This window comes from Propithecus coquereli, unplaced genomic scaffold (genome assembly GCF_000956105.1).
Source record: "Propithecus coquereli isolate 6110/MARCELLA unplaced genomic scaffold, Pcoq_1.0 Scaffold101, whole genome shotgun sequence".
Classification (NCBI taxonomy): domain Eukaryota; kingdom Metazoa; phylum Chordata; class Mammalia; order Primates; family Indriidae; genus Propithecus; species Propithecus coquereli.
In genome coordinates, this window is record NW_012133970.1 from 6,592,334 (window position 1) to 6,608,562 (window position 16,229).

Here is a 16,229-nt window from a genome sequence, read left to right on the forward strand (position 1 = left end):
TTTGGTGCTTGTGCTTTTTATGTCATATCTAAGAAACCATTGCCAAATCCAAAGTTGCAGAGATTTACACCTATTCTCCCTGTTTTATTAAAGTTAACCACAACATCCTTATCACATCTGAACAATTGATAGTAATTCCTTAATATCACCAAATATTCAGTTTGTGTTCAAATTTCCAGTTGTCTTAGATGTCATGTGTATGTGCAAGTTTCACTTGAACTTAATCTCTCTGTTTTCTTCCTATTTATTTGCTAAAGAACCAGGTTGTTGGTCCTGTAATTTTTTAGTGTGGATTTCCCTGTATTGCAGTTTAAAATGTCCCTCTGTCCTCTGTGTGTTCTATAAATTGATAGTTGGATCTAGAAGCTTGATCTCATTCAGAGTTTTTGTTGTTTGTTTTGGGAAGAATCATTCATAAGTGATGTTATGAGACAAAACTTTTAACATAGGACTTCTTTGGGGTTTATTCTCTTGTAGGAGCTGTATCCATTCAGAATTTCCAATAATCTAGTTAAGATGAATGTCTATCCTAGCCTCAAAGATTTCTAAAGAATAGAAAGCAATTCTCATTCCTCTTAGAGTCCATAGCATGCCACCAGTTCCAGAACTTTATTTTATTCCTAGCCAATCTGGTTTCTTGCCTCTCTCCACCCATATATATCAGTTTACTCATACAGTTCTAAGATGTAAGAGCCTTAAAGGACCTGAGCGATGTGTATAAGGGAGGCATTGGTTCTTGAAGGCTCAGGGATGCACTGAAATTGTATGTATTTTTCTGTGGTGAGAGTTCTGAGGTTTATTAAGTCCTCATGCGACAGAAGGGAGATGGACGCCTAGAGAGGAAATGGGAATTGCCCAAGAGTCATACAGCAAGTTTGAGGTAGGGCTGAGAGTAAATTTGAAACCTTCTGTCTAGTCCAGGACTTTTTTCCCCTAGCTCCAGACACCAGGTCACAAACACAGAGCAAGGCGATGATTACAAGCAGATTGCAAATTCTGTAGAGGTTTTGTTTGTTTGTTTGTTTGTTTTTCTAGGCAAATGTTTACCCTATGCTGGCATCCCTGCGTAGTTCCCAGCATGCTGAAAGAGTGCAAGCTAACTGTCATAGTCTGAAAAAATCATAATTAGGAAAGGAAATCTGACCGGGTGAGGGCAGCGGTATCAGAGAAAGTCAAGTAGAATTGGATTCAGTAAATTTTGGGGTGTTTCCGTGTGGCTCCGTCCACAGCACTGGTTTGTTGAATTTTTATAGCTAATTGTTGAGTTGTCCCTAAATTCTTAGGCAGTGATCAAAGGCACCTTTGCTTCCTCCTTGGCCCAGGCTCCAAAGTGACTACCAAGGTACATGTTTTCTCCCCATGTACCTATCCTTTTTGTCCATTCCTTCTTCCCACCTCTCCATCCTTTTTCCTACCTTTTCCCCAGACTTCTCTTTCTTCATTATATCCTCTATGTCATTTCCCTCCTTCTCATCTTTCCTTCTCTTTCTCCCTCTTTCCGTGGTTTCCTTCTCCATACCTCCTTCCGACCTCCGTCCCCGCCACGCCCTCTGCCCTACATCCCCTTAGTTTCTTCACCCTTTCTTTCCCACTCATTTTCCTCCTCTCCTTGCCATCCCCATACATTCCCCTCAACCCACCCCCAACAAGCTCCCCACCCCCACGTCAGAACTGGTGGTGGATGACTCCTGCCTGTCCGGATGGAGCGAGCCTGCTTGGGGAGCCTTGGGGCCTCCAATTGGCTGCTGCGGCTAGCACGCCAGCTCAAGTCCCGCCCCTAGGGAACGAACGCGCCGCTACGGCATCTGTTGTTGGCCAATGGGCCTGTCAGCGGCTCTGGCCGCGCCTCACGCAGGCGCCTGCAGTCGCTCCTGAATAAAAAGGCAGCCTGCGTGCTGGTGGGGGGGTGGGGAGAGGAGAGGGAGAGGGCCAGCGAGGCAGGGATCGAACGAGTGGCTGGCAGCTGGGAGCCCCGCGAAGAAAGCGAGCAAACGAGCAAGCTTAGGAAAGCAAGCGAACTAGAGGGAGTAGGAAGACCGAGACTGACCAGTAGTCAGGCAGGCGGACTGACGCACGCCCGGACAGACAGACTGAGCAGGCGCCGGAGAACCTCTCACGGGTTCCTCCCGCCTTTGCCTTTGAAAGCCAGGATTTTGCCTTTTCCGTGGCGCCCGAGAGAATGCTGGACTCTGCCGACTTCAGCGCAAGCTAAGATTTCTCAGCTAGGGAAGAAAGATCAGCCCAATCCTGAGAGGAGGGGAACTAAGCGCCCCTCTCCCCATCCCCCTCCCCTCCCCCCCCACCAAACTCGGGCGCCAAACCCAGCCCTTCCCTAACCATCCTACTTCATCCTCTCCTTTCTAGCATGGTGGCTGTATGGACAGTCTGACAGAACAGAGACTGACATCTCCCAATCTGCCGGCCCCCCACCTGGAACACTACAGTGTTCTGCATTGCACCATGACCCTGGATGTGCAAACTGTAGTCGTTTTTGCCGTGATTGTAGTCCTTCTGCTTGTCAATGTCATACTCATGTTTTTCCTGGGAACGCGCTGAATGGAGTCCAGCCACCTGAGCTGTCACGAACTCTCGCTTTGATTTCATCCCGAGTGCCACCGAGAAAAAAAGACAGAGAGAGAGAGAGAGAGAGAGAGAGGGAAAGAGAGGGAGAGAAAGAGCAAGCTTTCTTACCCAGGGGGGAAAACGTTTGAGCTTCAACATGGCCTCGCTGTGATATGTATGACGTTGGTATATTATCTCTCCCTAAATCTTTTGCCGTGTCTTGTCTTTTAAGTATCCCTTGTGCGTGTAGTTGCTTATTGCTTGAGTGAAATTGCTGATGAAGAAATGCTTTCTATTTAAGTGTGCATGCGTGTGTGCATTCTCCATCTATGTGGCGTTTGTGGAGCAAGCCCTGCGTCCTTAAACAGTGGCTCTGCTATTTGTGGGGTCTTGCCAACTAATTTTCTGGAAAAATACCCTTAAACTCCATCAGGGAATTTTAGTCAAAATTTCTCTCTTGCCATCGGGAGTGCATTTTGGTTTGGGGGGGAAAAGAATTTGTTGAAGAGCATGATGAATTTTTGTAGGAAAGACAGTCTTGCACTGCATGTTTAGAGGCAAAAAACCAGATGCACCTAATGGATTTAGGAAAAATGATTCTTTAGTCTCTAATGAGAAGCAAGAATTTGGGAAGTGACGCGGTGGGGTGTGTTGAGCTGGCAGTTGGTGACTGTGCCCTTTGAATCTCAATTTGCTGTCCAGGGTTCAGCTTCCAATTTGGAAAGAAGCCACCTTTAAAACATTTCTTAAAGCATTAAATGCCAATTTCTTTGGAATCATGGAATAATACATAAAAGCATTCTGTAATCTTTCGAATTGGCAAGAGAGGACTTTGACAAGAGCTGTTTGGGCTCCTCTCCGCAAAGATTGTACCCCTGGATTTGAGTTTGGAGATTTTCTCTATGGCTCATCCGAAAAGCAAAAGCTCTTTACCCACCTTGGGAATAACAGTATTTGGGTATGGCTCCTTTGGGGTAATCTCATTTGCAATGTTCTGGAACTACATTTAAATAGAACTTGATAGCGCTGATGAGAAAGTGATGGTGCCATTGTTTTGTATCCTTATTTGTTACTTTAAGATTAGAGGTCTCTCTAAAATATTCCTGTAACAAACTGAAAGTATGCATGTAATGTGCTAAATTAAGAGTTTTGAGCACCAAAAAAAAAGTCTTGATGGAATGGGATGAGAGCTCAGAAAACATGAGCTGGAAGCAACATTCCAATTTGAGATAGGTCTGCTTACCTGTATCAGATGGTAGTGATCATGGTTGCTGTTATTATTGCTATCGTTATTATTTTTATATGCTGTTTCTGCTGAGAAAGCTCTTGGCAGAGCCAGGAAAAAAATTGTCTGTGACAGCAGTGTGTATAATACTTTTTTTTTTTCTCCCCTGCTGATGTAGATGGATTTTTCCTCATTCCGTTGCTTACCTGACTTGCAATAATGCCATTTCTGGCTCATGTAGAAATGAATCAGGGTGCATACACATCCAGACACATGCTCCCCCTACACCCATGTGGGTGGCTGCTCATGTGTGATGTGCAAATCTGTTGGCATTATGCTGTCAAGTTCTATGTCTCGTTGATCACTCTCTTTGGAAATGATTATGAAGGGAGAGGGGCTGTAAAGGGGGCTCTTGGAATTGTCCTGACCACAGGACATGGTATTATTTAATGGCGTCAGATGCGGTTTTGAGCCTCAAAGTATGTTCTCGTTGAGTCAGTGTGGGTGAGAAGCTGAGGTTTGGGGCAGGGTGCCTGATACCATGGTGTAAGCATGATATGGGAAGTTTGCTGGCATTGATTCTTATTAATTACTCTTTGGTTCTTTTGTGTGGACCCTCTGGGTGGAACCAACAACTTGTTTCTTTGTAAAGGGAATCTATGTGGGTTATTTTTTTTTCCTTGTTAGTGCCAGTGTATTGTTTAAAGCAAGCTTATATCTTGTCTGGACACTTTGTTTTGAAACGGTGTTGGAGAGTGGAGAAAGGCTCTACAATGGGCAGCTGCAGACTTGGCTTTTCTTCATTCAGCAGATGTTTGACCTTGGGCAATTTGTTTCCTTTTCAATTGGTTTGGGATTCCCTGTAACATTGACATTTGGGGATGGTTGGAGTAGGTGACCTCCAAGTGCTTGCGTTCTATCATTCTGGGTACTTGAAGTCAGAGGTGGATGAACTGAAAAGACAAGTGAAAAGGAAAATGAAATGTTGAAGGGGATGGGAGGAGGGGGTGGATATCTGGTTACTGGTGTCTAGAGGATAAGTTTTAACTAAGGGATTTTTTCCCTAGCCATATGGACAGGAAACTGGGACTGCAACAAGGGAATGTTTTTTATTTTTTTCTTTTCCCTAAGGGGAGAAAGGGTCTCTAAGGCTAGTCTTTGACCCGGGTTAATGACTAAGTAGTGTCACAAAAGGCCTTTCCCTCTGGGTGCCTGATAGACCTTTGGCAGAAAGCCTTTGGGATCGTATGTTTGTAAGGTGTGTGGAAGTATGCTTGTGGGTATGTGTGCAAGCTCCTGAATGTGGATGCAGGGTAGTGGTGGTATAAATGAGGAAAGGCAGCATTGAGTTCAACAGTTGTGAATGGCCTCCTTGTGCTAGGGCCTGTGAGGATTTGACTGGTGCTAGGATGGATTGGATACGTGTCACTCACGCCAGTCCTCTTCCTACAACCTAAAACCCCTCAGGCTAGAGAGGTAGCTTGAATGAGCCCTTCCATCAGTAATTTAGCTGTTGAAATGGGTTAGCACTTTTTGAATTAACTTATATTTAGGCAAATAAGGGGATGTCTAGCCATATGGCAGGCCACTCTAGAGCAGCCAGAAGGGAGTTTGAGGAATAGAGAACAAAAGGTGGCAGTGTGACTTTTTACTTGTGTGAATCCTAAAGGTTTGACATTTCTTTTTCAGATATGCGAGGGTATGCAAAAAGAGAAAAGAGTGGGAGAAAATGAGTGGAACTCTATGCATTTTGACTTGTCTTTTTTTCTGTCTCTTCTGCCTTCTCTCTTAATCTTTCCCCTGCTCCCTTTCCTCCCTCTCCTGACACCACTGCCTCCTTCTCTCCCCTCTCCACTGTAAGTGGATGAGAAGTAAGGAAAAGGAGAGGACTTTTCCTCTCTGATTTGTCCCAACTTCCCCCCAATAAAGCTCCTCATTCCCTTCCCTTCTCTCTGACCCCTTTGAGTAGAGGATAAGCTTTTGCTACTAGGAGAGGCAAAAATCGCAGCTCAGGGATTTAAGCTCCCAGATCCTCACCAAGGAATTAAGAAGATGCCCTCTACTGGTATCCTAGCAACCCCTGCATCACTCAGCACTTGCTGAGCTCCAGAGCCCACCCTTTAAAGGCCCAGGCACCCATAATTCTGGAGAAAGGGGAGTGGAGCCCAACAAGAGCTGGAGAGATGCTTTTGGATGGGCAAAGAAAGAACAAGATACCCATTGCCTGCAAATGCCTAGAAAACATGTCTACAGCAGGCATACAGAGCCTAGCCTAGTCCAGTCCTGGGGACTATTTATTGGAAGACTCATGGGTTCAAATCCCTCTCCAGTCACTACCCTCCCCTTAACTGAGCCATTTCACTGCATAGCGTTACTGCAAGGAGGTCTGCAGGCCCTGAAAAAACATTTTTTTCATCCTAACTTTTGGCTGCATCAGGGAGAGGGTGAAGTGATAGCTTGGTGGGAACAAACTGAACAGTGCTTTTCTTCCATTGAGACAGTCTCCATCTGTCACAACTTGCAACATGTGCTTGAGCAGTATGCCCCAATTTTGTTTGTGGCTTGAGGAACCCTGCCTAGCCCAGCTGTAGTGTGGAATTTGGGTTTTTTCCCCCTTTTGTTTCAATCCAGTAGTTTCTACCTGGGAAAGTTGCTAAAGCCAGTTTGATTGTGGAGCTGGTGAACAGGGCCTAGCCTGGTTCAGATTTTCTCATCCACTTGTGTGTGGGTGATTAAGCTGCTAGAGAGAGGGATCTCAACAAGCCTGTGGGTGAGGTACTCTTTTGCCCTGTGGTGAGGCCCAGATCGAGAGTGACCAGAGGGCACACTCTGGTGTTGCAGGGCTGGAGCCAAAGCATGTCTTCCTCATTAGCCTTTGTTTGCCATCTCAGCTCTGACTCCTTGGCCTGTGGAGTGCTTGCTCTGGGCAGGGACATGAAAATTGAGCCTTTTTTCTGAAAATAAATGCCTCTTCAGAAGACCTCCCACAAGGCATCTGGATCCACCTCCAGTGGCTTTGCCCCAAGAAATGGGATGGAGGGAGGGGAATCTTATACTCTCTACTTTTTATTTCCAGCTCTGCAACTTGTTCTAGGCCAACTGAGTCTCTGGCTTTCCAAGAATCCTTGAGGAAAGCTTAGCTCTTCCAACATCTGCCCACAGTGTCTCCTTCTGTCCTTAGGTAGATCTAGCTCTCTAGAGTATTTGGTTTATTGTGCTTTGTTCTGGCACCAAAGTACAAAGTGGAAAAACTAGAAGGTGGAAGGACCTAGAGGGCAGAGAAGGCTCAGGAAGCAGTCCAGTAACGACAGTAGTAATAACCGCTTGTCAGTGCATGGACCTATAGAGTTTACAAAGCAATTTCACATCCTTTCTAATTTGAGCACATCAGCCTTGTGAAGTGGACAGATGAGGAGAGTAAAGGTCAGTGAGATTGGTGGGATGGCAATGGGTTTGCCTTGCAAACAGAGAGTTGAGAGAGTCAAAGTTGATCATTCCCAGCTAGTCTGATGGTGAAAGGGGTCAGGCGGGGAGGGAGGTGTGTGAGTCATCCCTGAAGTCATACTAGCTTCCTCAGCTACCTGCTTACATTTTTAGTTTTTTTTTTTAAAATAACTTTCATTTGTATAGCGTTTTTGCACAGAATTCTTTTTTTTTTGAGACAGAATCTCACTCTGTTGCCCTGGCTAGAGTGAGTGCCGTGGCGTCAGCCTAGCTCACAGCAACCTCACACTCCTGGGCTCAAGCGATCCTCCTGCCTCAGCCTCCCGAGTAGCTGGGACTACAGACATGCGCCACCATGCCCGGCTAATTTTTTCTATATATTTTTAGTTGTCTGATTAATTTCTTTGTATTTTTAGTAGAGACGGGGTCTCGCTCTTGCTCAGGCTGCTCTCGAACTGCTGAGTCCAAATGATCCGCCCGCCTCGGCCTCCGAGAGTGCTGGGATTAGAGGCCTGAGCCACCACGCCTGGCCCAAAATTCTTTATAAAATGCTGCCTTTTTGTCTTAAATATTCATCAAACGGTTCTCTTTAGTCTTATGAAAATGCACTATTGGAATCTTCAAGGTGAAAGGCCAGTGTGAATTGCTAAAGCCTAAAATACAGAATGTTTTCAAGGAACTGCAGTTTTCATACAATTGTTCTTCTTTTTGAAGCGCTCTTTTTTTAATATTTCTTCAAAAGTGTGCTGCCCAGAACTGTTCATGCAACTACAGGTTCCACCTGACCAGGATCAATTACGAAGGGACTTTGTCTGTGAAATGACTTATAAAGCCTTCTATTGATTTTCAACCCCTACTGAACATTCAGATCACTTGGGGGAGTTTTTTAAATACCTGTGCCAGGTCCCCACTCTCAGAGATTTTGATTTAATTTGCATGGGATGGGTCTCAGGCAGCTTTATTATTTTTTTTAATCACCTTGTAGTATGTTTAGAGTGCACAGGATGGTTTGGGGGGTTATATTTTTGCCTTGCTAATTATATTTCGCTTAGATTTCTTCTAGAACAAGTGAACTACACGTTGAATTCTTTCAGCACATAGTGGCTGCCAATCAGGGAAGGGAGCCATACCATGAATTGAGTAGCAGGGGGATGCCAGTTTGAGATTCAGCTTATTAAAGAGACATGTCATATGGATAATTCAGAATTTCCTTTCATAGATACAGAGCCAGTCTCCTAGGTCTGGGAAAGCCTAAGTGGCAAAGGGGTGGCAGCTTTGACAACCCAGACCCCTTTCCTGCAACATTTTAAGTAGCCATTCATATAGCTAATAATACTACTACTGTTAATAAGAATTTCAAAAAATAAAGTTCCCTATTTATTTCATTGGCTCCTTCCCCAAACCTAGAAGTACTTCAGAAAAGTGAGGCTCAAAGAGATTAAGCAACTTCCTTAGGGTCACACAGTCAGGTAGTGGTAGTGCCTGGCCTAGAACCCAAGCTTCTTGACAGCACGTCCTGCAGTGCTTCTGGTGTAGCCTGCATAGTGGACTCTGTGGTCAGGATACAGTCATGGTTCTTTGAGAATTAAAGGGGTTCCACTGATATAGAGCAGCACTCAGGAACAAGCTTTGGAGAGAGGAGCAAAGGAGGAACAACCTGGAGGAAGAAGGAAGGTTTAGAGAGGGATGTGTATGAGGTCAGTTCTTTCTTGCCCTTATTACTCTTCTGTGCTAATTTCAGGCCCCTGATGGATATTGGCTGTTTGGCCTTCAAGCACCAAGGTTGAGAGTTGGTAGTAGAGAAGAGGGAGACTTGTGCTCGCATTGTAGAAGGATAGTGTATGGAAAACAGACTTACAGTAGGAGAAAGAACGGTGATAAAGGCCTCAATTGGCCTGGGATTAAGCCCTGGTTCTGTACCTACCTTACTGTCAGATCTTGATGAAAGGCCTTCCCACTTAGGCCTCAGTGTCCATGTCACTAAAGTGAGGAGTGGTTTCAGTAGAAGAACTATATCCTCAAATGAAATTTTGGCCTGGAGCATCTATATAAAACAGGAAAAAGCATAGCTGGTCTTGTTGAAATGGGCCTGGCCCAGGGGTGGAACACAGAGTCTAAAATTCCAGGCAACCATGTTGTCTATGCAGATTTTAGTAACTAGGGTAATTAGAGTTAGGGCAGTAGAGGTGGCTCTCCTGAGCTCAGCCGTACTGCCTGGGAGATAGGACATCCTTGGATGGGGCTTTGTGGTGGGGGTGGGTCTTTCATTTAAGTGGCCAGGATTCACAGAGAATCACTTAGGGACAGATCTTAAAGTACCTAGTATGGTACACTGCCCCAGTTCCTTTTTTGCAAGTGAGAAAACTAAGGCACAAAAGGGGAAGACGCCTTGTCCAAGGTTTCAGTGATAGACCTGGGATCCTGACTCTTTAAATCATGCCCTTGCCTGTGTAACCTGCTATCTCCCCTACAGGGTCCTGGCTGTATGCTCCCTTGGCTGGATCAGAGACCTGAATGCTCTTTCAGGTTTGGTTGGAAAAAGCGAGCTGAAAGGCTGGGAGAACAAGAGCATTATATAACCTCCTAGAGGGGGAGCAGGCTTGTCGGCAGCCCTTGGGGTGCCAGGGAGTGGGATAAGGGTAGAAGGAACACAGAGTTGCCTGCAGGCCACATTAGTTCTCCTGAGGCAGGAAGCTATAGAGGCAGCCCTGTGCTGAGTGGCCATCCACCCTCAGGGCCCAGAGGAGTCCAGCACCGCACATCTATACCAGCTCTGGGAATGGCTCTGGCAGCTGATTTCTCTGCCTGCCTGCCTTCATTAGAGGAGAGAAAGGCATGAACCTCCATGCCCAGCTGGCTGCAGGAAGGATGTGCTAAGAGAACCAACCCCCAACCCCTCAGAATGTGGTGCCTAAAGGCAGCAGCTACTTTTAGCTTTACCTCCCACAGCCTCTCTTCTGCCCACTTTCTGTCTTCCCCCTCCCTCTGTGAATTGTGCAGGCTGGCAAGAGCACCGGGCAGTGGGTGCCTTGGCATTGGGAGAGAGGCACAGAAGGAGCCAGGCATCTCTAGGAGGAGCTCTAATAAGCCTGGCATGGAGGAGGTACTCAGAACCAAGGCAAAATGTTCACACTGCTTTGTACTTAGGACCCAAAGTGAATGGAGGGATTTTAAAATTTCCTTTGGCCCTTACAACCAGCTGAGGTGCTTGTCTTGTGAATCCAGATTGAACTTCAGGAGTCAGGAAGATTTATTGAACAGAGCATGCATGCACTCTGCTTGGATTAAGAGGAAAATAGGCTGGGTGTGGTGGCTCACACCTATAATCCTAGCACTCTGGGAAGCCAAGATGGGGGGATTGCTTGAGCTCAAGAGTTTGAGACTGGCTTGAGAAAGAGCGAGACCCCATCTCTATTAAAAATAGAAAAATTAGCCAGGCGTGGCGGCACATGCCTGTAGTCCCAGCTACTCGGGAGGCTGAGGCAGGAGGATCACTTGAGCCCAGGAGTTTGAGGTTGCTGTGAGCTAGGCTGATGCCACGGCACTCTAGCCTGGGCAAAAGAGTGAGACTCTGCCTCAAAAAAAAAAAAAAAAAAAAAGAAAAAAAAAAAAGGAAAACAACTGAGGCTAGCAGATACTCACTTGGTTTTTGATTCTCCCTCTTGAATAGTGTCTTATGCTTTTCAGTGGGTTTCGCACTTTTTCTCACTTGATGTTCTCTGTAGCCCTGTGAAGTGGATAGAGTGGGGATTATCTCCATTTCAAAGATGAGAAAAATGAGGCTCAAGGACTTATTGTCATATAGCTGCTTCCAGTCTGATCTTCTGGGCTCAAGCTCCGGAAGTTATAGTGCCGTTTAAAGTCATTCCAGAGAGCTATATCTTCTAGAAAAGGAATTCTAGAGGTGTCTTGAGTCTGTTCTCATTGTAGAAGCTGGGGAGCTGGGGAAGTAGGCCTAGAGAAAAAAAGGACTTGCCCAAGGAAACACAGTACATTTGTAGTAGTGCTGGAGCTACAACATCGCCTGGCAAGGCTGTGAGTTCCTGGACCCATGGTCTTTTAGGAGTAGTTCAGGAAACCTGTATGGAGTGATGGAAAGCAAAGTGTCAGAAATTTTCTGTGAATGATTGCCACAGTGGAGGGGGCCTAACACTCAAGTAGGCTTGGCGTTAGGTTTGGTTGAATGAAAGACATACACATGAATAAAGAAAGGCTGCAAATCTGAAGTCAGTTGCTAGGTGACCTTGAACAAATCCCATTGTCTCTGTATCTCACTTTTCTTTGTTATAGCATGGAAGATTCATTCCTTTTTTACTTCCCTCTCTTAGAAGAAAAAAGGCCCTATGACCAAGTCCATGTCTTGTGTGCTTGGTGGAAAGCTGTTCTTTTTTTCTAATAAGTTTTATTTACCCCCATCTTCATTCCCCATGTAATCATACACATGTTGCTATGAATAGCAGACTAGCTTTCTCTCTCCCAATCTCCTGCAAAGCTAAAAGAAGAGCTTGGAAGAAAGCCAAAATTAATTGTGTTTTTATTTAGTACCTTCTCAAGTCCATCAAGCTAGAAACCACCTAGGCACTTGACAATTAAAAACCAATTCTTGGCCCCTTGGTCCTTGGCTAGGATTTGTGATGAGTATTACTGGGTTTTCATGATATGATTAAGAGTTGTTTCAGAAATTATAGGCTCTTGACCAATGACCTGCATAGAACAAATAACATTCTTTACTTTTATATGCATCATTTTGTTTGGAAACATCTAACTACTCTGGGGGCAGGGAAAGAAGATAAGGACTATTGTATAGTCTTCTGTTCCTGACTCATTGGTCTTTTCTTCATGACCGTATGAGGTGGGCAAGGCCAAGATTATTCTTCCCCATTTTTTGCTGAAAAAAAATATCTTTATGATAAGGAAAATACACAGCAAAACCGAGCTAGAAGATATGGAAAAATGTAATCACCCAACAGGCTGCCCCAAACATGGTTCCTGCTATGTAGAATGATTTGGCCCTTACCTCATCTGCGTCCCCTGATGCAAAGAAACTTTCTCCTAGCAGGACTGTGCCAGGAGCCCCATTTTACAATCTGTTCTCTTCCTGGGAGCTTGAGAAAAGTTATATAGTTCTCAGGCTATCAAGATACAGAAGACAGTATCGAGAAGAAGGAAAGGATGTCATAGCCCCTTGTTCCAGTGCTTTCCCCATGCCTGTGGAGCCATCCCCAGCCCCATCCCGCGGTATTTTTTGATGCCAAATACACGAACTCCATGGCATTGGGACAACTTAAGCAATGAGGCTGTGTTGATGAAGAAGTGAGTAGCATCATACTTGGTGTGTAAGCTGGACAGGAAGAAGAGCCCAATAGGAGGAGAGATGCTGAGGAACTTGAGGGAAAAGATAAACTGGAGGACATAGTCCATCTGCTGCCAATGTGTCAGTAGCCAAGCCCTTTCCTTGGTCAGGGGTCTCAAAAGGTGTCCCTTTCACCAGATGTATGAAGACATACATTGCCAAGTTATGGATGACATTGATCAGGGTCCAGACAACAGGAATGCTGAAGAAGGAGATGCTGAGTAGAACCTCATGCAGCAGTCCTACCAAGATGATGCAAGCAAGTCAGATGCCCCAGCTATTCATCACTTGAGCATTGGGGTTTACTTCACTGTGTGCCACATTCATCTTGCCACCTTCAGAAGCCTGTCTGGCTAGGGGCATGGTGCTTGCTTCCACACTTGTGGTCTCCTATTCTCCCCATTTTATGGCAGAGAATTGATTTGATTGACTCAGGCCAGTCCTGCTTCTTACTGGCTAGGAAGAGCATAGAATATGGAGTTAGCTGCTACCAACTCACTGGTACCAAGTGGCTTTGGGCAAGGAGTTTATTCTAAAGATACCTTCTGTACTTTGCTTCTGTCTAAGTCTTTTTACAAAAATTAGTCAAGAAACCAGAGAGAACTAGACAGCTACCACTAGATAACTCTGGCCAGGTTGGCATTGAACTATTAATTGGTTCTTTGGATGCATCTGTGGGACCTATAATAATTTCATTTGGCTTTGTGTTGTCCAGAGATGCATGATAGGCCTTGCCAAATGAAGAGAAGTGGTCCTAGATTCTGTAGCCCTTTGTATCCTTCTTAGTTTGGATGTTTTCTCTGTGGATTTATCTCGTTGTGTTCTTAAAGACTAGGCCTTGAGCCTAAAAGCTGGCTCATTACCATTACCACTTTCCGTATTCCTCCCAAATCATGGGGAAGAATGATGTGGATAAACCACATGTCATTTTGCCTGGACTTTGATGAAGACTGTATGCCTTTGAGGCTATGTGTTTATTCCTTTTAATCCAATTGGCTTGGGCCCCTGGGAAAATGAGTGTAGAATGACTGATGGGTGTAAGGAGATAGCCAATAGCTTGCTGAGGACTAAAGGGGACCTAAATGAGATGAGACGTTTGCGGGTGCTAATCCATGTGTGCATATCTGTGCACTGACTCTTTGTGGTGGTGGTGGGCTGGGGAAACCAGAATTTGTCCGTGGTGCTTAAGCTGGGAAGTGACTGGATATGAGAGAGAAAGAACCCATACATTGAGCCTACTATCTTGTAGTACTACTAGGGAAACTGCCTAGGGAGAGGTAGGGACTTGCTCAAAATCTCAGAATTGGTCCTTGATCTTTATCCTGTTTCTCTATTCAGTTCTTGGCTGCTTGACCTCATAGTTGTGAGCTCTTTAGATGAAGGGAATAGCGGCTAAGCCTTTTGGGAAATGCACCTATGGTTATCACATTCAGGAAGTGACAGGGATAAAATGTGAACCCAGGTCTTTTGTCCTGCTTATGAGCAGATTGACCCAGGCTTGAAGGAAAGCTGTTAGAAACAAATTTTTGGGTTCTCAGGGGGAGAATTGGTTCAGACTTGCTATCATGTGTAATGCACATTTATACATACTCAGACACATGGGGTATATTGGGGATATACACAGGACACACAGGTGGGGCCCACTTTCACATTGACACACTTGTAGCACACACATTCAGTTAAGCATGGGGCACAGGATACAGGGACACACATGAGGCATGTGTGTGCACATTTGCATGTGTGAACACACATGGATGTGTATAAGGCACAACTGCACCCACATACATGGGGATATGCTGAGATGCACACTTAGATAGACTCTTATACCTAGGACATGCACTCCTATCCCTGAGATACACACTCCTAAGGACATACTTAGACAAACAACACTGCCCCCATGAAACACCCAAGTGCCCCACATGCCCCTATGGGACATGTCCTACCCCTAGTGCCAGCCAGCTGTTTCTTTCTTCTAAGTGGGCATGACGGGGCACTGGCCCTAGCTGGTGGGCCTTTATCAGTTTTCTCTGGCTCCCCTTACCTTTATCTCTGAATTCAAGCTTGAGAGGGCAGTGCACTCAGTAATAAAATGGACATTCAAGATGGCAAGTGTTGTAGCAGGGTCTGCAAAGCAAACAGGGCTCAGAACTAAGCCCTCAGATGTGAGTTAACAGTCAGATGTGGAAGAATGGAGAAAGCAAATTGGCACTGATAAATGCAGAAAGCTTGAGCCTGCTCTTTCTTCCCCTACTCTATTTACAAACCATTATGTAGTGACATGATTGTGAAGCAATGTCCCAGAAAACCTAAAGTAAGTAAATATTAAAGTTCATTTTTCTTGGAAATGAAATAACAACTTGGAGCAGAGCAAGTATATCTAAATTGTGGGTGGGAGGTGTGAGGGGAAGTGGTAGAATGTATAACGAGAGACCCCTTTGAAGCAGTGGACCAGCCTCTCCTGGGTTAATGGTGGCCCAAGACAAGCCACATCCTTAATGACCACAGCCCAGCCCCTAGGCACAGAAGCTTGGGCCATCTGGCTCCACTAATGAGTGCCTCCTATTTTTAGAGTTCTTCAAGCTGGAAACCAGGTCATGGTGTCCTGGGGAAGCCTTTTTCTGGCCCTTGGTACCAAAGGCTGGAACTGGAAGGAATGAATCTGGGAGAAGGATGGGGGCTAGTGAGACAGGTAGCCAAAGTATTCCAGGCAGCAGCCTCAGAGTCTCAGTGGGTTACTGTTGACTGTGACAGCCTCATGCCTGTTTCTCAGCTTTGGACTTGAGGTCAAGAAATACGAGTTCCACTTGCTACTCTGCCTCTTTTGGTGTGCCTCAGTCAGGTTCCCCTCTCCTGTCTGTATCTTATTTGGTATATTGGTAAAACAGCCACTATTGCCCTCAGATGATGGCAAGGCTCAGGTAGGCTAAAAGTTGAGAAAATGCTTTGCAGATGCACTTTTTCTCCACCCACAAAACTGCATCTTTCCTATCCCTAAGCTGGATTCAGTGCCTGCCAGCAATTGAACCTGACCCCGATCAGAGTAGCTATAGAAATAAAACGCCAAATAGGAGGCCAGAAGAAGACACCCTTATGGGGTTAGGTTGGTCAAAGTCATGCTGAGGTCACCCCCACCCATATAGGTGCTTTTCAATTCTAGGTCAGTCCTTCTGGGAAAGAAAACAGGTCTGCAGCATTTAGGTAGACAGATAGGTTGGGCTTCTCAGGAACCCTAGGTAGTGAGGCAAGGGGAGGCATCAGGAGCAGGGACTTCTTCCTGAACTAGGAAAACAAGGCCAGGCTGCCTATACTTGCCACTTGCCAGAGGAAGCAGCCTGGAGTACCAGCACTGGCCCTGAGAGAGTACCTTATTCTAAGTGTTTGTTTTCATGGACATTGGATTTGCTTTGTTGAGGGGAACAAGACTATGTAGCTTAGGTTTCTCCTTACCCAAAACATTGTGGGCAAAGTTCTCGCAAGCCTCAGTTGTCTGGTATGTAATATGGGCTTAACTGTAACATCTTATGGGAGTGTTGGGTGCAAGAATTCATTGTAACAAAGGATGTGAAAAATATTTTGTAAAATGTTGAACATGTGTTGCTGCTGTTTGGATTATTAAGATTTCACCCAGGTAGTTTGGAGGTAATC

General features: G+C 45.4%; 1 protein-coding gene and 1 pseudogene across 2 annotated transcripts in view; one reads left to right on the plus strand and one right to left on the minus strand.

Moving 5' to 3' along the window:
- Positions 1-1,950: 1,950 nt before the first annotated feature.
- The window catches only part of ARHGEF9 (Cdc42 guanine nucleotide exchange factor (GEF) 9), a 139,653-nt gene continuing 125,374 nt past the window's right edge, over positions 1,951-16,229 (plus strand). The window contains exon 1 of one of the 2 annotated variants that reach the window (XM_012643867.1): positions 1,951-2,119. The gene's annotated coding sequence lies outside the window, so the exon portion shown is untranslated. Of the gene's footprint in view, positions 2,738-16,229 lie in introns of both variants that reach the window. The other variant, XM_012643875.1, reaches the window with a different exon arrangement.
- Positions 12,407-12,911, minus strand: LOC105809247 (annotated as a pseudogene).